Source organism: Phalacrocorax carbo, chromosome 7, assembly GCF_963921805.1.
Source record: "Phalacrocorax carbo chromosome 7, bPhaCar2.1, whole genome shotgun sequence".
Taxonomy (NCBI): Eukaryota; Metazoa; Chordata; class Aves; order Suliformes; family Phalacrocoracidae; genus Phalacrocorax; species Phalacrocorax carbo.
Genome location: NC_087519.1, coordinates 26,355,565 through 26,378,820, shown reverse-complemented (window position 1 = coordinate 26,378,820; position 23,256 = coordinate 26,355,565).

The following is a 23,256-nucleotide window of genomic DNA, read 5'->3' as shown; positions in this document are numbered from 1 at the left end:
GGCAGCGGGATGAGACTCTTTTAAAACAACGTGAGGTTGTGGCAGGACACGGAGTCTGCGCTCCTGTGGTTTGGGACCCCATCTGAAGCCCTTGGATTGATTAACAGCCCACTGACCTCTCCTGGGTGTTTTGCTAGCCTGAAATGCCTGCAGATAGATGGAAGAACACAGACTGCTGCTCAGCTTTTGGCTGAGTTTTAGTTGTGATCCAGGGGGCCTCCAGCACCCTCCTCTGAAGTATTTGGTGCTGGCAATTTTTTTTGGTGGCACCTCTCCCAGCCATAGGGCTGGAGTGGCTGTAGCTCAGCACTGACTGGTGACCATGAGGCAAGTCACAGAATCACAGAATCACAGGTTGGAAGGGACCTCAGGGATCATCTAGTCCAACCTTTCTAGGAAAAGCCCAGTCTAGACAAGATGGCCCAGCACCCTGTCCAGCCGACTCTTGAAGGTGTCCAACATGGCCAAGTCAGCCACTTCCCTGGGGTGATTATTCCAATGGTTGACTGTTCTCACTGTGAAAAATTTCCCTCTTGTGTCCAATCGGAATCTCCCCAAGAGCAACTTGTGTCCATTCCCCCTTGTCCTCTCCATGTGACTCCTTGTAAAAAGGGAGTCTCCATCTTCTTTGTAGCTGCTCCTTAAGTACTGGTACATGGTGACAAGATCCCCTCTGAGCCTCCTTTCCTCAAGGCTGAACAAACCCAGTTCTCCCAGCCTATCCTGGTATAGCAGGCTTCCCTCTCCTTTGATCATCTTGGTGGCCCTTCTCTGGACCCCTTCCAGCCTGTCCACATAATTTTTATACAGCGGGGACCAGAACTGTACACAGTACTCCAGGTGTGGCCTGACAAGCACTGAGTAGAGCGGGATAATGACTTCTTTCTCTCTGCTGGTGATGCCCTTTTTGATGCAACCCAGCATCCTGTTGGCCTCCTTGGCTGCAGCAGCACACTGTTCGCTCATGCTGAGCTTTCTGTCTGCCAGGACCACCAGGTCCCTTTCCACAGAGCTGCTCTCCAGCCAGGTGGATCCCAGAATGTGCTGCACTCCCGGATTATGTTTTCCCAGGTGCATGACCTTACGCTTCTCCTTGTTGGACTTCATAAGGTTCTTGCTGGCCCACTCTTCCAGCCTATCCAGATCTTCCTGCAGAACAGCTCTCCCTTCTGGAGTGTCTACTTCCCCACTCAGCCTGGTGTCATCCGCAAACTTCATCAGGCTACACTTGATGCCGTTATCCAGGTCACTTATAAAGATATTGAATAACATTGGGCCCAATATTGATCCCTGGGGGACTCCACTAGTGACAGGTTGCTACTTGGAAAAGGAGCTATTTATCACCACCCTTTGGGTGCGGCCTGTCAGCCAGTTCCCCACCCACTGCACAGGCCACTTGTCTAGGCCATAACGCATTAATTTCTCCAGGAGGAGGCTGTGGGGGACCGTATCAAAGGCCTTGGAGAAGTCCAGGTAGACAATGTCAACTGCTCGCCCCATGTCAGCCAGGCCAGACACTTTGTCATAGAAGGCCACCAGGTTTGTCACAAAAGGAGCTCTTCCCTCCCTCAGGTGGTGTTCTGCAATTAGAGGTGAGGTTATAAACCCAAGCACCCATGTGATGAGCTGCATATCCATCCTTGGGAAATTAATTCAGGTGCTGCAACTGCAAACTCATCTCCTACTTCAGTCCATTATTTTCTTGCCATAAGAACAAGAAGAGCTTGGTGGTAACTTCCTCTGATTCCTTCTCTCTTTTTCTATATTCAAAGTCATTTACGTATGCAACAACCTGCTCTGTTGACCGTTACTCATCCATCACATCCTCCTGTTATCCCTGCATGGTGTCCAGTCTGGCTTCTGCAGGACAATACCTTCCATCTGAAGGTCAAAAAGGCCACCATCATCCTATTTTTCTAAGGGTTGCTCCCTTATTCTATTGTAATATATTGGAGGCACTGGATGCCTTTTTTTCTCCTATTCTATCATAATACAGTGATAATGGATGCATTTGCAATATCTAATCTGACGGTACGTTGCTCCTTAACCAGCCCTCTAGACCTTCTACAAGGGTCTTGTAATAAATTCAACACTAGAGGTGGTTGAAAACATCTCAGATGAATGTTGTGGGTTTTTTCCCCCACAGGAAAACGCAGTCGGACGGAAATCAAAACATTTTGAAAGAAAAGTGTTGATTTTGACTAGGAAGTATCAAAACAGATTGTTTCAACTTTCTCGTTTTGTTTTGACAGTATCGAAATGTTTCATTTCCATGAGGTAAAAACATTTGGGTTTGATTTTCTCCTAGTTTAGTTTTGACTTTTACTTTACATGAAAACATTGCATTTTCTCATGAGAAGCCTGAATAGAAGCTCCTGTAAATGTCAAAATACCAAAATGGAAACACTTCAGTATTTCAGGTGCCTCACTGCTTGCAGCCTAGCTGCCCCCAAGCCAGAGTTGGAGCCCCCTTTCTGCTGGCCAGCCCCAGCCCACCACAGTCACCAAAACAGAGAAGCAGAAACATATCCAAACTCACCACTGGAGCCAGAGCTGAGGAAAAACAACTGCAGTGGCTTCAGATGCCTTTCAGCCCTACCCAAAGGGCAATATATTTGCTCACATGCTGGTCTTGGCTGCCAACCCTCTGGGGTGCTGCTGTAATCCCCATCCTGTGCTAAATCTTTATGGAAACCACAAAAGCTATGGGGCTGGAGCAAAACCACATCTTCATTTTTCACCTTACTGTGCTTCAACCACTATTAACAGCTTTTGTTACTGGAAGGAGGGAAAAGTGTTTAATGTCTGCCAGTGAGGACTTGCTACTAGGGGTGAGACAAAATACATCAGTGGACTAAAGAAAACAATTAAAGCAAGGTAGCACGTAGAAATTAACCTTTAGAGGATAGAGCCAGATAAAATTACTCCTCTTCCTCAACCTATCTGTATCACAAGCTAGTGATTCATTTCTCCATGGTGCTCATTACCGTGCTTTAGCATGGAAAAAATTAGTAGGTAGCTTGAAAAGTCCCAAGCATTAAAAGGTTTTATTTTCTGGGTCCATTTTCTGTTCTGCTTTCCCATTTGCTTGCTGATTTCCCATACAGCTTTTCCTAGGCATTTGGGGATGTATTTGCCTCTTGTGCATCAATGTGACTTGAATAAAAATGGGTTTACTTCTGAAGTGGCTTGTTTTCTATATCTCAGCCACAACTGAATCACCGATATTGCTTTAGGTAGGGGAGATGAGGGTTAGATGACCAGCAGGCTCCAGCTCCAGCTCTGCTTTCAGTGAGGGTATTGCTCATGTGTCTCTCTTTTTCCACCTTTCACTTTTTTAGGAGCTTTAGTATTTTGGAGACTGCTTTCTGCCAGCAGCTTAGGTGAAAACTGGCTGAGAGTTAACATGTTCTTAGGGAAAGAAAGATCCCATAAGCTTTTCTTCTGCAAAATGAGGAGGGTTACAGGGGTGTGAGTGGCCCTGTGCCTGCCCACAGTCGGAGAGAGGATGGGTGCTGGGCTCAGGTGGAAAAATGCCTAAAAGCAGAAAGAAACATGTCAGAGGAGGCCTGCAGAGGGCAGGGGGAGGGGATGGAGACCCCAAAATAATGTACAGAATCCCTTAACACAAGCACAAAGAGCACAAGTACAGCTTCTTCTCAGAGACAAAGCAAATCTCTGAGTACCTGGAGGCTTGCCCATGGTTAATTTAATGGGTCCAGCTCAGCCCCTCATCCCACACAGCTGAGATCAATGGGTCATATGGAGTGTGTTTTATGAATACATTAGGAGTGTGATATTGGCTGGAGTCTATTAAACAAGCAAAGGCCCCAGCATAATAGCTTCTCTCCACCACAATTAAAAGTAAGTTCTCTGTGTGCAGTTTTGGTTGTGCATTTGGATCTGATCCCTTGGCCTCTCCTCTCTCGCCCACCATGGGACACAGTGTCTCCAACAGCAAACAGTCTTGGACAAATCACTATATAAAACCACATCACTGGGTTAAAAAGGGGGAAAAAGAAAGACAAAGAGAGAAAGAAATGGGGCTGGGGGCAGGAGAGGAAACTGACACCTCATTGAGCTGTTATTCTGGTCCTGGTGAAAGCCCAAGATCATTCCTAGGAGCCCTCACAAGTTCATAAACACCTTTATTTGTAGTTTCCAATTTGACTTTGTTCAAACTGGAGGGTACGAATATGTTTCTGTCGCTAGCTGCTGATTCTGCTACTTCTCCAAAAAGAAATGGCTTTGCCATTTTTAGTGCGTGCCTCATAAAATAGGGATTAAGAACATTTTTTTAAAACATAGTTTTTGTAATAGTGCAGCCCCAAACCCCTTCAATCAGCAAACTTTAGCACGACTTGACAGACTAAACTGCCATTCCTTAACCCACAGGACAAGAAGTGCCATTTGCACATGGTTGAGTGGCGAGCAAGAAAGATTCATGTTGCTTGCTAATTGCCTTTGGCTCTGCGCCACCGCACAAACACTTCAGCACCGGCTGCATTTCTGTTCCTGATTCCATCTTGGTAAATGTCTTTTTCTGTATTTCAATGACTCAGAAGTGCATGTAGCTAGAATCCTTTTAAAAAGGTGGGTAAGGAAAGGACGAATGGCTATTGCTGGAAGAGTACAGGTACGAAAAGTTCTTCAGCAATGCCTGTGAGCATATCAGGAGCTGAGAGGAGACCTCCTGGGCACAAAGCTTTCATTGAAACCTACTGTAAATGTCTCTGGGCTTTCAGTTCTTCATGTAAAAGCAGTGTGAACAGCGAGTTGAAGGAGCACATTAGCTGTCATGTGGAAAAACTTCTCCTGCATTCAACGTTCTACTCTCAGCCATGTCTCCCGGTGCTATCAGAGGTATCTGAACATATCTGAGATGTCCACACAGGGCTGGGAAATAGGACAGAGGAATTATGGAGGGCATATGTCCTCCTAAAGGGGCTTTCAGCAGCCCAGGGTGGATATCTGAGGTGGATACCTGAGATGGATACTGCTCAAATGACCCCGGGCATCTCTGTGGGCAACTGAAACCATCCAAGTACCTTTTCTCCCTGCAGACAGTACCCCAAATCAACTCAATGCTGAGCCAAGTTTCAGCTATGGCTCACTCCCTACATCTGATCCCTCAGAGGCAGGCTGGCAAGCGTAGCGACAACTCCACCAGCCCTTGTCCACTGTGAAGAGCACTGCAGAAAAACGCCAGGGGAAATGAGCAATTCTGGGCTTTGGGCCACAATCTGCAGCAAATAATACAAATGAGGATTGTGAATGTTCAGGCAAACCAAGAACACTCCTTGAAATCAGTCAGAGGTGGGTGGGAGCCCACCTTCAGTTTCATTCAGTGGAGAGAAAGGCGAAGATGTTGGCAATGGGATGAAGGACGTGGTTGTATGGTGAACCCAAGACGGACGTGCAAGGGGAGTCTGAGCCAGTATTGCCAGACTCGTCAGTCCCCATAGGACAAAGCTGATATTTTAAGCACTTTTTATATTCTACAAATAACTTCCAAAAGAGAATTGAAGTGCTGAGCATGAGTCTTCCTGAAGAACTGTGCTGCATTTCCAGTTATCTGCACAATCTGCTTTAAAGCCACATGGCAAAAGCTGTAGTCATTGATAAACTTAATCTGTTCGTTTCTCCAGGGCAGAATCCTGTAAATAAGAGAGACTCGTTTCTCTCTCTTCCTCTTGTTTGTTTTGTCATTCTTGTGGACAGGATGATAGATTTTGATTTTCTGTATCCTTCCTTTTCACTGATGGTCTTTGTAAAGAAATACAACTGGCATGGATTTTCTTTTAACGGACTTAATTGAAATGATGGCAAATGTCATGACTTGAAGTGCAGGATATGAAGTATGAATATACTTGCATATGTACACTTCTAACAATACAAAAATGCATTCTCATATAGCAACAATAAGCTTTCATGGTAATAGCCTAACACTGACTCTTAATATTGATTTCAGAATATTAAGTGCTATGTACCCTGCAGGCAAAACAGCACATACAGGCCTTAAACCAGGATGAATTAGGATTTGGCAAGTCTATTTAAATCCACAGAGCATGCAGTTAACTACAAATGCTATGAAGATAATGTCAAACTGTTGAAATGAGTGATGAGTTAGGCTGGGGGAAATTCATGGTGAGAACCGAACAATGTTTGCCTATGGAGGACAGGTCAAACTAAAGCTCCATGCACTGAGTAGGCAGACCTGGAGCTGGTCCACTGAAAAAACCCTGGGGACCAGGCTTCTGTCTGAAGCTCTGGAGCTCTTCAGCTATGGGACATGCTGGGACATCATGGACAGCACAGCACTGTGTGGTGGTGCCAGTGTTTGTGGTCGCTCACCTTTCCAGAAATAACTGCAGTAGCTGGGGCATTCGTTGGAAAGCGGGGGGCCTCACATACACATCCTTCCTGGAAGGTTTCGGTGCCACCCCTGCCCACCTCTCATCTCCAGGCCCTCCTCAATGCTCCTCAGAGTCCTCTTGAACTTCATGTAATGGTACCCTCTGACATGCTGTCTCCTGCCAATGTATTTAACAATTAAATGGGGAGTAGGAGCACTGCTCAAGAAAGAACATGCTTTGTGTTTTAGGGCCAGATCACCATCTTTTAATCTGAGAGTATTAGATGAAAGATGATCCTCTTCCTCTTATTCTCACCATAAACTGCTTTGCACATTGTCACTTCCAGCTCGCAGCTTGCATTCATTCAGGAGCATAATACAGAAATAGCAGGTGGCTCCTGTGGCCTGAAACCAGTCTGTGGTTTTCTTACATTTGTGGGGAAAAAAATGAAGTGGGCAGAGATAGATGGGCAATGGAATGAAGAATTCTGAGAGATGGGAGGACTAATGAGGAAAATTGTCAATCACTTGGCTGGACAGAGAGAGACTTCTCCATCCTGCAAAGGTTCCTATCAGGGATATGTCAGTGATAATAAGTCTTGCCTATATTACCAGGGATAGCCTGGAAATATAACTATACATCTGAGCAGGTCTCCATCCTGCTATAATAACTGGGGCAAGATACAAGGAGTTCAGAGTGATGCTAGTCTTAGAAGAGAGTTAGCTCTGACTCCAAGTTTAAACAGCATCAAGACTTTCTTCATGCCTTTGACTAATTAGTATTAAATTGAAATAGTTTGTTCAACTCTTTAATGTGTTTCCCCTTATTTTCAAAGGAGAATGTATTTCTCTTCTGGATTAAAACCTCTTTTAGGAAAAAATGTACATACGCCTCAATTCTCTGCTTTTTTTTGTAACTGCTTAGGAAAGAAAAGAGCTTTCATAATAAGCATAAGAGATTCATGCATAAGGGAACACAGATTTCATCTCTGAATATCTGCTTGAAAATGGTCTTCCAAGGCATATCAGATCTATTCAAATCAGGTATCAAAACACTGTGTGCTACACACAGCCCAAGACACCGTAGGTAGGGGAAAGGACCAGATCTGTGGTGGTAACATTCACTGATAGCTAACGAAAGCATTCTCTGAGAAATCATTTCTGTATGTAAAATATGACTACAGCTTGATGTGACCAGTTTTCTGCTTTGAACTTCCCTGGGGCAGCTGATAGGAAGAAGCAAGAGCAGGAAGAGGTTTCTACTTGATGCGCTTACATCCTCTATCATGTAATGACTTTGCCATGTGTCAATGACAGAGAAGGACTAGGCTCAGTCTCTCCTGAAGTCCTCTTGTACAACCACGCAGAAGTCAGAGTAGACTGTTTGTGTTTGCAGGTGCATCTGCAAACTCTCGAGTCTTTGGGGGATATGGAACAAATGTATTTATCTGAGAGGGAAGCCAAACAAATGAGATAATCACTCGCTTTATTTGTGGAAACATAAGATAGCATAGCTGGCATTAGGAGCACAGCTGCTCACCTCGGCAACAGCAATAATCATCCTTGCTGAGGAGGCATGTCAACGGAGAAGGGCAGGTATGGAGGTTGTGAGCTTCGCTGCCATGGTCATCTGTCTGAGTGACTGCAGAAATGACAGGAGACACTAACAGGGATTACAGCCAATGTATTTATCCTCACAGAGGGGACTGCGGTTGATTATTTCATTAGCATCACGAGGACCTTGCAGCATTACAGTTTGGTTTGGTCTTTCTTCCAAGGCTCCAGTGACCAAGAGCTGCTTTGACTCAATTGGTCTCTTCAGACTGTGAGGAAAGTAATGTTTAAAACTGCATCAGAGGGTAGCTGGGGGGGTGGATTTCATGCCAGAGATGAAATGCAACATATTCATAATGCATTGTGCAGTCCTTCAGACTCTGCCATTAGTCTGCAGAAGACAACAAACTTTTCCACTGCCAGCTGGCAGAGCACTCCAGAAGGGAAAGCAGACACTCTCCTAATCCTACCTGATGTAGGAAGGCTGAGTATAATCGGTGTGCATAGGTGCAACATTACACTAGCTCAGATGAAGACACGGACATTCAGATAATTGCTTGATAGAAGGTCAGAGGCAAATCCTTGCACATTCATGCCCCAGGGCTGGAGTTAGCAGTCACACCAGCTTGGACCAGATAACCAGCTTGTTATCTGGAGGTGGAGGGCAAACCCGCACACTCACAGCCCTTCCTAATCTGTTTCCCGACACTCCTACTGTGGTTGCACTTACTCTAGAGCTTGGCAATGAATCTTCTACTATCCAAACCTGAATCACCACTGAAAATGCTGCTGATGGAAATCAGGGAAAGCTGCTCCAGCAGACTGAGGCTTACCAAAAGAAGCCCTGCTACCAAGAATGTTGCAAGGAAATGCAATGCTATGGAGAGGTTTAAAAAAGAAGCCAACATGGTAGAGGACAGCCTCTACCCCAGGCTGCAAGAGCAGCAAGTTCTCATGCCTTTGATGCTTTCAGATTTGCTCTCGAGGGCATCAGCTCCTTCTCGCCAACCAAGCACTAAGACCATGTGAAGGAGGATCCTTAGACGTTTATAGGTTGGAGAACTCTGGGGACATGTTTTACAGCTATGTCAAATGACACATCTGTAACAGCAGGATGACTCCCTGCCAATTTTCAAAATCTTGCTCCAAGCACTGGAATATAGTTTCTCAAAGAAGCCATTGTCAGAATTTGTTTAACACAAATGAAACATATTTTTTTCCTAATTTTGTTCATAATGATCCATCCTATGAAACAAAAGAACATATAATCAGCTTTTCTATATATCACAGGCTGTTAAAGGTCATCCAGATATCCACATCAAGCCAAAATATGAATTATGGCTAATATTTCGAACCTAAAGACAGAATATATCTGTTACAGGCAAGGACAGAAGAGAGCAGGATGTTATCAACATATTTTTAGATTTATGGGCATGGCACAGAAAAGCCCTGAACAAGCATCCTGTGCCTACATAATTTAATGGACCCTACTTTTCACCTCTCTTGATAGAGCTGAGTTCCTTAAGCTTCATATCATGAAGTGGTTTCTCCAGACCTGGATGCTTTAAGAGCAGATTTGTTTGAATCTTCTCTCTACTTCTTATTGGACTTGAAGCAATGATCGTCAAAACATGGTACAACACCCAAGGCACCTGAGACAAGAGGTACTCCCCAGCCCTGCCTGATATGCCCCTTGCCCAAGGAGCAAAACTGTGCAGCCTTGTTCTGAGCACTCAGGGAGACATCACCCTCCCTGCCTTTCATGTTACTGGTGTAGCCTCCATTCCCTTTTCCCAAAAGCATCATCCTTCTGTGCTAAAAAGCATGCTTTTTTGGAAGGTGAGTGGTTGTGAAGAGGGGCAATAACACCCCAAGTGTCAGTCTTGATGTTTCAAGTCAGTGACATCCAGATCTCAGGCTACAGATGCCAGCTCTGCCTGTAGAAATAGTGTGAGAAATAGTCCTGTTCACTTCCAGGACTGGAGTGGTGTCCAGAGCCCTCCTTGCCAATTACCCAAGAGCCCCTTCACAAAGTCTGTTTTGATTTCCAGCCTGTGGTGCCCAGAGTCAGACCCCTTTGTTCCCTATCTGGTCAATGGAGAGAGGAGGAGTCTTAGGAATGACTCAGAGCAGGAGTCAGTCTGTCCTCACAACCAGCTCTGGACAAAGTCTGAAAAGATTCACCTTCCAGTTTGGACATGAAAGGTTAAATGCCAGATGGCAACAGTTCCTAGTCCAAAGAGTTCATGAAGGCTGAGAAAGCATGGACAATTTGTTATTTCATTTTAGAGGAGAAAAATGGAGGCACTGTAATTAAAGCACTCATTCAAGATGTCACACTAAGACTGGCACAGCTGACAAGTGAGATGTCTCTGATCCTGGAAGAGGCGCCAAATGCAGGAGGGACCTCTTTGGCTGTGAATGCTGGGCTCCTCCCCACCCTGTCCCATACATGACAGAATAGGTCCATATAGCAGATACATTTTTACTCTATGTGCTTCTGTTGTTCACTAAGAAAAATAGAAAGTGCTGGGTTTGGCAGCCAGAGTTTCTGGAGAGTCCTTGGGATGGCTTTTCCTTCCTGATTGTACCTATGTACATCTTTTCCTTGAGACAGGGAAGTACCACTGACAGCTGCCAACCTTTCTGGCCTGTATCTGGATTGCCTTGCAGAGAAGAACAAACTATTGCATGGCTAAAGTAAATCGAGGATTTTTTCTTCCAGATCCTTTTCCCTTTTTTTTTTTTTTTAAAGCCCACTTACATTTCAGAGGCTGTATTGCTGAGTATTTAAATAAGAAAGCCCTTCTTGGAGAAAATGAACCATGAAACACAGCACTGATCTATGGGACAGGGTAACAGAAAAGAAAAAGATTACTAAACAGGCAAAAATTTAGTCCAGGTATGGTTCCAGGTATTAACAGGTGGTAGGAATAAAAGATGGTGAGTGCAGAGATAAATGTGGTGCCTCCTGATGTATTGAGATGAAAAGCACGCAGTCTGTGTATTGAAGTCAAGCATTTATGTCTGTCTGTTCTCTGGGAACTTTTGGAAAGATAGTGCTGCTTGCGTTCTGTTGAAATAGAAGCCAGACTGCATAAAAATCATTAGGAGCTTCATTTTTTTTATTATCTGTGATGTTTTTCCTCATGCTAATGGATCCCAGACCATTCTAAACCAAAGAACAACAGCTCGGGGGAGAGCCAGAGGAATCTCTTCCTTTGCCAATGCTGAGCTATTGAGCATCTAATCATAACCAGGAGATGGGAACCAAGCCCAGAGCCCTTCAACGTCCAGTTCCCAGGAATAAAGAAAGAAAGAAAAGCACCCAAAGTGTCTGAAGGCAGTTTGGATCTAGCCATTTCAAAGAGGACTCAAAGGCATCCACACCTGCAAGACCATCAGGGCCCTTCCCATCATGTACCTGGAGTAACAAGCAAGAAAGCTATGCTGGAGCAGAGCAAGGACCATGCAAAAATTTCCACAGCAACCTGAGCTATAAATTCATTGGTATCCTGGAAAATCTTCCCTTTCTATACAAGAATAAGAGGATGACAAAGGAGGAGAGCAGAAGCTGGTTCAGATAAACAGAAGGACATAGGGTACCCTACATGCTGTCTATGCCAAAGGGTATGGGGACTTCTGAGAGTCCACATGGACTCAAGGGTAGAGGGGACAAGTTCATGGAGGAGAAACCCATGAATAGAGAGAAACTACACACAGACAATGAAACCTTTGCCATTGGAGTCTGAGGAAGTGTTTGTGGGGAGCGTTACTCAGCTTAACTTAATTTACATTGAAATAGATCTTTTGCCCAAACAGGCTGTGGTCTGCCAAGGTCTACAGAGACAGTTATGTTGGTACAGGCTTTATCCCTCTCCTTGGTTGGTCCATGTCCTCACAGAATCCACTAAAAGTCCTATAGAGGTAGGTTAGATCTTTGTTTGCTAGCCATTATCTTCACAGTGGGGAAAGACCTGCTGTCTGATGGTCATGACACCTTTTCTGGATGAATGCAAGTGGATGTAGCCTCTTATTTTCAGTACATTGAAGGCACATTTCTGCTGAGTGGTATCCCTAACAACTCAGGCAACACTGCTCACCTTGAATGCAGTTCAAGCGTTCATCACTGCACAGGGCAGAGGTCAGAGCCAGGAGGGGCACCCAGTGCAACTGGGTCAAGAAGACAAAACAAGTCTTGTCTCATTAAGATACAGCAGGTGGGAACCTGGGGAACATCAGGAATTCATTGAGTGCTACACAACACTGTTCACGGCTCTGCACAGAAGACAAGCAAATGCTGATGATTTTGGCAGTCTGAGAGCCATCCTTTGCGGAGAAATGAACACTTCAGAAAGCCAGATTCAGTCCTCCGTCAGTGAGGACCAGTGTCTTGGAGCTCATTCAGAGCTTGGCACTGAGAAAAGAGGAACGCCTAGGGCACACACGAGTATTTATCTAGCTGGATTAAAGATGAAATCTTCAATTTACCACATCTCTGGCTTCTGGTGAGCCAACTGCTCCAGCATTGTTTGTGTCCCTGTTTATTGACGGTATATTAACCTCTGGGTGAAATGATAGGCCTCAGCAACTTCAGTGGCCTTTACACTATTTGCAGTGACTGCTAAATACCGCAGCAGATAATGTTATTTATTCAGCCTGATGCTAATGTTGGATTACACCGGGACCCCCGTCTGGAAGTGGAGAGAACCCCCTGCAAGAGGCTGGCATGAATTCATTACAAATCAGTGCTGCTTGAATAAAGCATCTATAAAGAATATCTAGAGCAGTGACCTTCATACAAAATGTATCATGTAACACTTTCTATTAAAATAATCATAAACACAGTAAGCAGTAAACAAAATCAAAATGTGTCTTGAAAATAAATGCAGAGAGGGGATGGTTGATGGAAGAGGGATTAAATTTCCATTTAGGTATTACAGGCAATGAAGGTTTTTTTTCCCTTTTTTTCTTTTCAAACAATGTTTCCAAAATCAATAACGGGGGGAGGGAAATGGTATGATTAGTAACACAGTGAGTAATTGCACCATCTTGTCACTGCTTGTGTTCAATGTTAGAGCATCTATTAAGAAAGCAGGCTGTTGGAACCAGCCCCAGTCAATATTTGTCCATATCACAGAAAAAAATCCTGCAGTCTAGATAAATTCTGTATGCTTTTTGATCAGATGCTTTGCCTCTGCCCACAACTGTCCTTCTCATCATGATTAGACCAACAGGCTTCAAGATCAAATCACCACTATGCCAGATGACACATGTAGACGCAGAGCAAGGTAATGCTGTTCTGTGATCTACGCAATGGGGAAACAGTGTTACAAAGTGACTTGTCAAAGGGCAGCCAAGTGAGATGACAGAGCTCAGCGATGTACCGTACCCCTGCACCCCTGCCAGGAGCTGTGGCACAGTTGAAACTGAAGGAAGAGACACCTTCTGTCTTTTTGAGATGCTACAAATGAAGTCTCACTTTAATTTTCAGGTGCAAGTCTTACTACATTCAGTCGCATGCTGTTAGGAAAGGTGATGCCCTGGAGGAAGAGGTGAGTTGCCTTGTGGTTCCTGCATGCATTGCGTAGAAATACCAAAGGCCAGCATCTAGCGAAGGTCCCAGGCTTTGCCCCTCACTGCCAGATACTGTGGGCTGTCATTAAAAATTGAGAGCTTGAAAGCATGCCTTGAGCAGGAGCAGTGGATGATCATTGCTGCCATATTATCTAGCTCAAGGGTCTTGTAGGGGTCTCTTTCCCCATCAGTAACCACCACATAGTTGCTGCTTGCTTTGATCTACTCCAAAGGCTTTCTAGCTTGGGCAGACCCACATTCTGTTTTTCCCTGATTTTCCACGTGTCTTCAAAAGGTTCAGTTTTTCCTTCCAGACCCATTCTATAATCTTGCATACAACTATTCTTAGAGTGTTACACCTGTAGTTGCTCCAGTCACTGCTTTTCTCTTTCATACACACAGGCACTGCCTTTGCTCTTTGGTTGGATGATACCCCCACCAACTGGACATCCAGCCCTTGCCAGAAGATCTGCAAAATCATAGGAAGAATCCCAGGATTCAGGATGGAGACTGTTCCTGCTGTCTCAGTTCCCTCTTCCACCCTCAGACCACCAGTCTGAATGTGCCGAAGCTTTCATTCTGCATCCACCTCATTTCTGTTCCTGCAGCTCTGCTCTGCCTTCATTTCAGCCTTCAACATAATCCCTAGAAACATATTCATTCTCATTTTGGTCCTCCCTAGATTAGCTACAATCTCTAGCTACACAAGGAAAGAATAAGGAAGAACTAAGGCTCTAAAGACAGCCTTTTGGTAGAGTTTTTAATATATTTTGCAAGTTCCAGTTAAGTTTTAGTTTCTCAATTTTCATTTTTTCTCTGCATTTCCTGACCTCTATGTCACATCTCTCTTTGATGATCAGTCTTTTTTCTATCCTTTCTGCAGGTTCTCAACTTACTGCTAATATATTTTTAGAGATGGTTAGTCATCCTGTCATAGCTGGAATTTTTTGCAGACACATTTTCCCTATTACTTCTCAGACAAGTTCCAGACTGCCTCCTAGCTTTCAGGCCGCCAAGTTTTCCAGCAAGTTTCTAACAAGTTTCCCAGATTTCCCCAAGTTTTCCCCTTGTGAATTTGAGTGACATCTATATTTACTTCCTTATCCTCCAATTTCAAACGACCTTCTCATGGTTACTCACAAGTTATTTTCTATGACCCACTCATTAGCTGTAACCAAGTCAATGAATTTGTTGAATTGGATCCTATCCAAAGAAACCTTTTCATTACATCCACAATCCTATCTACAGAGAGTTGTTCTCCTAACCTCCTCTTTCCTCTGTATGCCAAGAGGTCCCAGGCTGTCCTCCACCTCTGGCTGCATCCCCAAAACCCACATCTTTCCCCCCAGGAGGTGCACCAGGTGATGCTGTAGTTACAAAGCAGTAGCCATCACATACCCACTAGCAGAAATGTTCACCCAGACTGTCACTGTCTTCTCTATTCCTCTGTTCCACCTCATCTGCTGCCATCACATTCTCTCCCTTACCCTCTCTGTAATAAAAATGTTAATTATATGATCTCATCTAAGGGTTTTCTCCTTCCTTTAGTGGCAATGCTCAATGAATGAGGCAGGTTTGACATTTGCTTTTAGACTATTTTTTCAGTGATCCCATATGACTGAAAATCATTCACCCCAAGAAACTGCTTTTTTAACTGAGTATTATCAATGACTAACCATAGATGCTTTTCTTCTGATTAGCACTAATGAATCTAATAGCATGCTTTTATCAGCATTCCTTCACATTATATAGTTTATTGATGTACTTGGGTGCCTATTTTCCATAATGAAAACGATGAAATTGCATATCTATCATGACTAAGTAGTGATGTAACTCAGAGCCAACATTAATTGTCAGTTCTTGTAGTGAGAAGGTGATCTTAGAAGCTGTAACTACAAAAAGCCATAGTTTTTTTTTTTTCCTAATAAATAACCCTCTTTCCCATAAAGGTGCAAAATTCAAACTGATAAAGGAAAATAAATTTTCATACCCAGCATAATTAGTTCATGGGACTTCTCACCGCAGAATTCATTCAGCCCAAGAACATTGCAAGATTGAAAAAGCACAAGCATTAAATGGGTAGTCAGAAACCCACAGTTATTATAGCTATGGCTGAAAAGGTTTTGGAAGTGATACGAAGCTGCATATCTCAAGTTTGTTACTCTCTTCCAGAGACTGAGATGAGTCTTCAGGTAGGGCAGAAAATATCTGAAGACTGAGGGTCCTGTACCACTTTCTAAAGTATCTGGGTCCTAAGTATGGTGAGAAGTGAGTTTAATAACTAGCTGAACATCTGACCTACCAAAGCTCAGATTTCCCCGTATCTGCTGTTTAACTCCAATCCGATGAACATATTTCCACAGGAAAAAAAAGCCTCAGTCATTTAAGCTTCCACTGCTGCACCCTTCTGTTTATATTGAAATAACTTCCTTTAGTTTCTAATACATTAAAATGTGTTTTTATAATCCTTATTTATGAGATTAACTCAGCTTACAATATTACAATAATTGTAATAGAACAACTGGCACTTCTCAGAAAACTTTACAGTTTCATCTGAATGCTGTATTTTACATTACTTTTAATCAAAAGAAAACATTGGGGTCTTTGTAAAATCTGATTTTTTTCTGACTTTCGTAAAGTCTGGACTTTTTCTCACTTTTTTCCCCAAAAAGAGTAGGTTTTGGTGCTGAGTTTTTAAAACTAAAATAAGGGTGATTTTAAGTGCTAAATGATACTGAATCAAAATGGGTTTCCAGCCGAGCAGTGGGACAAGCAGTCTCGGGGCTGGGGGGTTACGGTCGTATCACAATCATGGTCAATGCAAAGGTGGGGGATTCAGGTGATGGCTTGACACACATCCAGCAGCTAATCCAAACCCACCCTGGCTATAAATGCACATTCCTGGCGGGGAGACCACCAGCAACCAATTTTTAAGATACTCGTGACTCTGGGGACAGGCTTTTGATCATTTGGGATTGCTCTTCCAGCAACATCGGCAGTCAGAAGTTCACTGGACAAACCAAACTGTGGCTGTTGTTCAAGAGGCAGATAGTGAATAATCTGCTCATGATGCAAGCCAGGGGACGAAGTCTTCATCCCACTTTCTTTTTGATTTTCCCAATTCCTGGTGTGCGTTTCAGCTCCTGTGCCTTACTTGGCCCCGGCCTGCACTGGGGGCACACAGGAGACCTGCATTCTCCAGGTCAAGCCAGCTGTGCCACATCTGGTGGGTGTCACAGCTGCGACGGAGTAACTCTGACATCTAGTGGCTTCCAGAGCCCAAATCCTGCACATTCCAGAGCAAGAGTGGGCCTGAGCAGGAGGCACCACAGGCTGCCTCTGAAGGCCGCCTTCCACAGATGCAGCCAACAGCCTTTCCTGCAGGGCAAAAGGAAATATGCTGTCAACTATCACCACTCCAAGAGACCCTGTTAATAATGCCATCGCTAATAAATCATTTGGTCCCTGTTGTTTTCTCAACAGGCTGTTGGGCTTTGGCTCTGTGGCTCTGACAGCCCCCATGCCAGGGCAGCCAGCCTGTGCCAGCGCAGGTGAGATTGCCCTGGGAGCCTGTACTTGCCTGAGGAATTCTTTTCCATGGCGTCCTCAGTTAAGACAAGGCATGGGACAATAGGTTTCACTAGACAAAGACCTGTGCAGTCTCCCGTGCCTGGAAATGCTCCAGTGGTGTTACAGGAGCAGGCAGGAGGAGGTGCCAAGCAGGGGACATGGGGAGGGGGGATTTCAGTGTGGCCTTTTCCCATATTAATGGGGAAGGAGAAAGAGGCACTCTGTAAACCTGAATGGAGGCAGCAGCTCCCTGCTTGTGCTGCCAAGCTGGCTTTTGTTGGAGGCTTTTTATAACAAAGCCTTCTCTGAACAGAAGCATCCTCTGTCTGCTCTCAGCAGGGAGTGGCAGAGATGTGGCTTTCAGAGATGCAGGCGACCTGGATGCCCTCTTGCAGATAGTCATGCAAGGTGGTGTCTCAGTGCTTTCTGCTTTTGGCGTTCCCGTCCCCAGCTGTGCCACCAGACAAATTTCCAAACCCTGCTGCCTGCCTGCTGCCATGTCCCCCAGACCCTGCCTGGGTCCCCAGACACCTCTGTCTGCCAGCATCTCCATCTAAGACAAGCTGGCAATCCTTGCTGAGCCTCTCTGGACAACAAAATAATCACAAAGGTAGAAACCACCCAGAAACCGAGGCAGGGTGACCAGGTAGTAGGGATGGGTTTCGTTCACACCACTTCTAATGAACACAGCAACTCTGTGTTCTCTGGCAAATAGAAATGTAGGTCCTGCAGTGTCCAATGGGTGAAGAAGTTCACACAAAAGCAGCTTAGGAAGCAGAAAAAAGGTGAATGGTAATCACAGAGAAATTCATATGGGTTGGTGTTCTTGTTACCAGTCCCCTGGTACCTGCCCACAGTGCAGCATTGCAGGCAGGGGTCGGGGGAATCTAGATGATGGCATTCACACCTTTGCCACCATTTTTCTCTGCTGACACCAGATTTCTCAGCAATGCAGGAAAGCCATGACCCCCATATGTCAAGGCTCCTTCAGCGGTCTGTGTGCAAGGTTGTGCTGTAGCGCTGCCCACCCGGGAAGTTCATGGTTCATCACTGACCCTGTGCCATCTGCTGGAGAGGGCTGTCATGATATCAAGGTCTTCCCAAAACCCAAACTCTGTGCCCCTTCAGGTGAGGCAGGTCTGGGATGGGGCAAGGTGGAGCACAGCTCTACAAGCAGTGTAACACATCATTATGCTCATGGTGTCCACAAATAAGCCCCTCTCAACGTCTCAGTAATTCTGAATCGTTACCTCCTTCTCCCTGCTGCAGCCAATGAGAGATGGGGCACCAAGCAGGGGATGGACAGACGGACCCTCTGCCACTCACCCTCCTCCAGCTGTGTTCTTTCACAAGCTGTTTTGGGACAGTCAGACCTTGTGGGTACATGAAATCCTGCTTGCATGGGTACCCACAGCAGCACTTCCATGGGCGCTGTTTACCTCTTCTGTGCCAAGGACAGCGGCACTCGCCACAGATCATGAAACCTTGGTGCAATGAGGGCTTTATCACAGGGCAAAACTCTCCAAGGGAATGCAGGGAGCACAAATGAACTAGCAATTTGCCTGTTTTGAGGACATGAACATTAAAATGAGGATTTACTCTGAGGACTGTTAAGGGATGCTCTTCCAGGAGCTTGTGCTGCTCAGCTGCCTCATTTGCATCTGACCCTCGGCCTTGCCACGTGCAGCTCATCCTCACATTGCATAGTGAGGAGATGGTACTGCATTTGCAGGGAATTTCTGCACCTTGCTGCCAGCAGGCAGAGCAAAGCTGTGCACGTCCCAAGGGGAGCGAAAGGTTGGACATGCCATGGCCAGGGGTGTCAACGTGAGGTTCTGGGCAGCCAGCGCTTTGCCCCATCCCTACTGTCCTCTCCAACAAGGTCCCTGAGGAGGGTCCCCATTTCTGCAGCTGCCATGAGCCTCCCCACCCCTCCTCCTCCTGCTTCCTCTCCCCGTGCAGAGGATTCGCCATGATTTCCTGCTTACTTCCAGCTGTGTTTACAGTCACAGGATTTCTTACTTCTCATGAAAGTCACTCCCAGGGTGAAATCTGAGTTTGTAAATTATTAAAATGTTATCAAGAGCGTGCAGACTTGCCCATTTTTTTTTCCTGTTGGTGAATAAGCTGATGTATAATTCAATTTTCCCCCCACAGTTTCTTCAGTAATACTTAAAAATTACACAAACACACACACACACACTCACACACACACACACAGAGATCCAAACCTTATTTCCATTTATTTAGAAGTCTCTTTGGGCCAGAGGCTTTATCTTCCTCTCTTTCTGCACAGTGCTGAGCAAAATTAGGGTGTTGTCATTATATGAATAATACATAATAATAATAAATGCAGAATTCTTAGTTTCTGAATGTATCTTCATAATAAATTATTTTAAATGCTTGTTTCTGAGAGAGAAATAGCAAATGAGAGCACATATATGGTACACAATTAGTACTGTTCGTTATTTCGCAGAGCAAGAACCAATACAGTTCAATTTACAGTTTCCTGACAATATCTCCTTTACAAAAAAACCCCCTGCTTATAACTTTGCTAGATTTTAATTCTTTGGGCTGAAAATTCGTTGGCTGCGTGCCTAGCTTTCTTTGAAAAGTGAAGGAAGCAAAATCTTGTTTTTTCTCTCTCACATTTAAAGAGTTTTACAACCTGGAGGGGTTTCAGGTGCCCTGACAAAAAAGCCCACCCTGTTTGGCAGAGCAGCTGAGGTCAGTGGTGGCCCCTTGGAAATTCACCCAAACTTAGTCCAAGCCTATAGCTCCTGAAAAAGCCAGTTTACACCATCCCTGCAGTTATTTGTTGGTGACTGAAAGCTGAAACCTCAGAGGCTGGACTCTAACCAAAGGAGAAAAGCAATGAAGAAATGGGAAGGAGGGAGAGAGGGCAGGAGGATGAAAGATTAGCAGTGGGGCAGTGCTGGGGAGGATGCAGAGGAAGAGATGGCATGAGGTGGGATAGGAGCTGAGGATGCCAAAAAGCATGACTTGGGATGAGGAGATTTTGCTGGGAAGGGGCGAAGGAAGATGCAAGAACCATCTTTCTTTTCTACTTCTCTCCAGGGACTGGTCTGCAGAGAAGAAAAAATCACCTTCTGCTTTCTCCATGAGCTCCAAGGGGTGCCCTGGAAAGAGAGTGTTGTTGGTCTGTGCACTGGAAGCGGCTCCTCCCGCCCCCTGCTTGAAGGTTTCCTAAGCACACACATGGACACACTCATGCATGACCTAAAAAGTGAGTGCTGTAGTGAAATAAGCAATTTCCAGGCTCCTTCCCTAGCCAACATGTTGTGAGAGAAGCTTTTCCAAGGGGACCCATCCTACCCATTTCAGGAAAGCTGTCTTCATACTTTCTAGAGGTCAACAGGCTTTTCCCCACTGGAAATGACCCAGCTCAGGATATTCAGCTTTCAGAGGGCTACCGCTGGGTGTGCAGGGTGAGGAACTACATCCCTGGCTCTGCTGATGTGCTGGGCGTTTGCAGTCCCAATAGGGTCTGCTGGAGCCATACTTTGAACCAGTTGCACTAAAACTGCAGGGACATGTGATGCCTTGGACACCTGGGTGGCAGAGGAGGCCCCCTCAGCTGCTCAATGCTTGTGGAAGTCTGGGATTTGCTTTCCGTGGCCATTCATTTGCTCTTTATTTTGTTTATCCTTCCTGTTCAACAAGTCTGTTACACACTGTCTGGACCCTAACCCAAGGTGATTTGAACAGTTAAGTTCTCCCAGCTCCATGATGCAGACACGCTCAAGGTGCCCTCCTGTACAGGAGGAGAGAGACTGTCCTTGCTGGTGGCATTTCCTAGTCAGAACTGCCCTGATGATTTCTACCCCAAAAAACCTTTTAGCTTATCAGCTTCATGCTAAAGTAGGACCTGTCACAGGGCTTGTGCTAGGAGGTTTAGCGATATCTATTCTTATCTTGTGTTCCCCGGGAAGCTTCTCTAATCCACTCACTGCAGCTGTGTAAGCTTTCAGCAGGTCATCCAGCCGAGGAAGGGGCTTTTCTTGTCATTATGAAGGTTTTCCTGTGCCCTGGGACCCAGATCTTCTTATCTTCCAGACAGTCCACCAAGTGTTTTGGTAGCAGACATTCACAGAGCTGACACATGTGCTCAGCCGCTCCCCTCCCGAGGCCAAAGCAGCATCCTGGAAGGAAGCTGGAGTATTAGCAGAAGCTTTCCCCATTACACATCTGGCAAGACTGGCACTTTGGGAACATCAATGATATGCTTATGTGCGAACGCTGCCGGGAACACATTTTTATAGTGAAATGTAGCTTGCTAAATGCTCTCATGTGTTTGGTTTAAGAGGCTCAAAGACTGCCAGAAAGCTCACCAGCAAATGCGGGCTGTCCATCGACACATGGCAGTGTGATGCCTGTGGTAGAAAAAAAATTGGGAGAGCATGATGTATGGGGCTGTAATTAACGTGAAGTAAGTTGTACACAGCTTTCTGAGCAAAAAGCACCCGAAGGACAGCCAGTGAGGAACAGCTCTCAGGTCAGCCTGACATTTGCTGTCCTCTGGGCAAACATTTCTAACAAAAATTGCACTCCACCTCCAGAAGAGAATTCATAATCAAAATTGATGATGAGAGGGGATTGTTGGCTGTCTCCATCAACAGCAATGGACACTGCCATTAAAGACAAGAAGGGAAGGATTTTTTCTCTTTCTAATGGGAGCCAATCTATCGAGATGTTTCTCATGTTGCTGAAATAACAAATAAGCTTTTTATTGCATCTCCCATCCTGGTTCTACCTTTCCCATCTCTCGTTAATAAATCTTTCAGTATATGATAGGAACTGCAAATATAGATCACCAGCAAGCTGGGACTTGAAACCCATATTCCTAAAAAGGCATCCTTTTGACACAAACAGGTATCTCCTCCTCATAATAGACTGTTCTCCTGTCAGGCAGACTTGCAAGAAGAAGGAGACAAATAGCATTGATGCAAGCCATTAATTGCTTTCCCGTTTATGGAAGGCAAACTTGGGTGCAGGCTCTATCTAAGCATTTAATTACAAGCAGAAATTACTTTTCTCTTCTGAACCTAGAAATGTTAAAGCACACTGGATGCCTTTCATGCAAAAGAAGTAACTGTTTTTGCAACCACGTCAAACTTTCGTGGTTTTTTTTTTCTTTTTTTTCCACTCACTTGCTCCCTTTCTGTTTGTTAGCTTTTTGGCAGCAAGAAAAAATAATTAACCCGAACAATATGATGCAGAGAGGCATCACAGGCACTGAACTGTTTTAGCCTAGAGGGGAGAATGAGAAGCGATTTGATTGTGAGGGATATCAAGAGAAGTAATAAGAATATACTGTCATTTCTTATAAGCAATAGGAATGTTCTGCTGGGGTACGGTCCTCAGATAAAGCAAAGCAAAGATAATATTTTTAACTCAGAGACTGGTGCTGGCATGGCAAATGAAGAAGAAGCCTAACTAAAATTCAGCACCCGCTAGGTGCAAGGTCTGCTAGCATCCTTTCAGACTTCAGAATTGAGTAATTTCTACTTGAAGTGCAAAGCTGTTACGCTGAGGCCTGGCCTTCTACTTACTCTTCAGAAAAAATGCTGATTTATTGCTGTGGACTTGTCTCTAAGTTGTTGTTTACCATGATATCTACTTTCCAGATAAATGGATAAATTGGATAAATGGGGGTTGCTCTTTACGTGAAGAAAGCCTTGTCAGTAAACATGCATTATTGCTTTGATTAGCTCAAAGAATCATATACATTTTTCATGCTTTTCTAGTTGCACACTTGCTCTAATTCACTCTTAAAAGCCCATCTGCTTAAATGAGCTTGCAGTGCCCACTAATCAATAGTTCATACTCTGGGGCTGCCAATGGTAATGCTGGGCGGAAGCACTGTGGTGCACCCGGAGTCGTGGGGTTGGGGGCACAGAGGAGATGCCCTGCCCCACCTAGACAGACCTGGGGATGCCCTGGGAAAGCAGGAGAGAGCCTGAGACTGGTCGCTTGACTAAACTGCTACTTAGCTGGGGCCTGACCCCAAAATCTAACAACAAATCACTGTCTGTCCACTCTGGGCTTCTCAGGCTCTCCCACCTTTCTGTATTCTTGCAGGGCAGAAAAGCATCATTAGCTTTCTTGCTGATAGCCCAAAGCAATAGCCTGTGGCTTTTAGGGCAGCTTTGATGGGATTCAAGACCCCCGAACCTCTG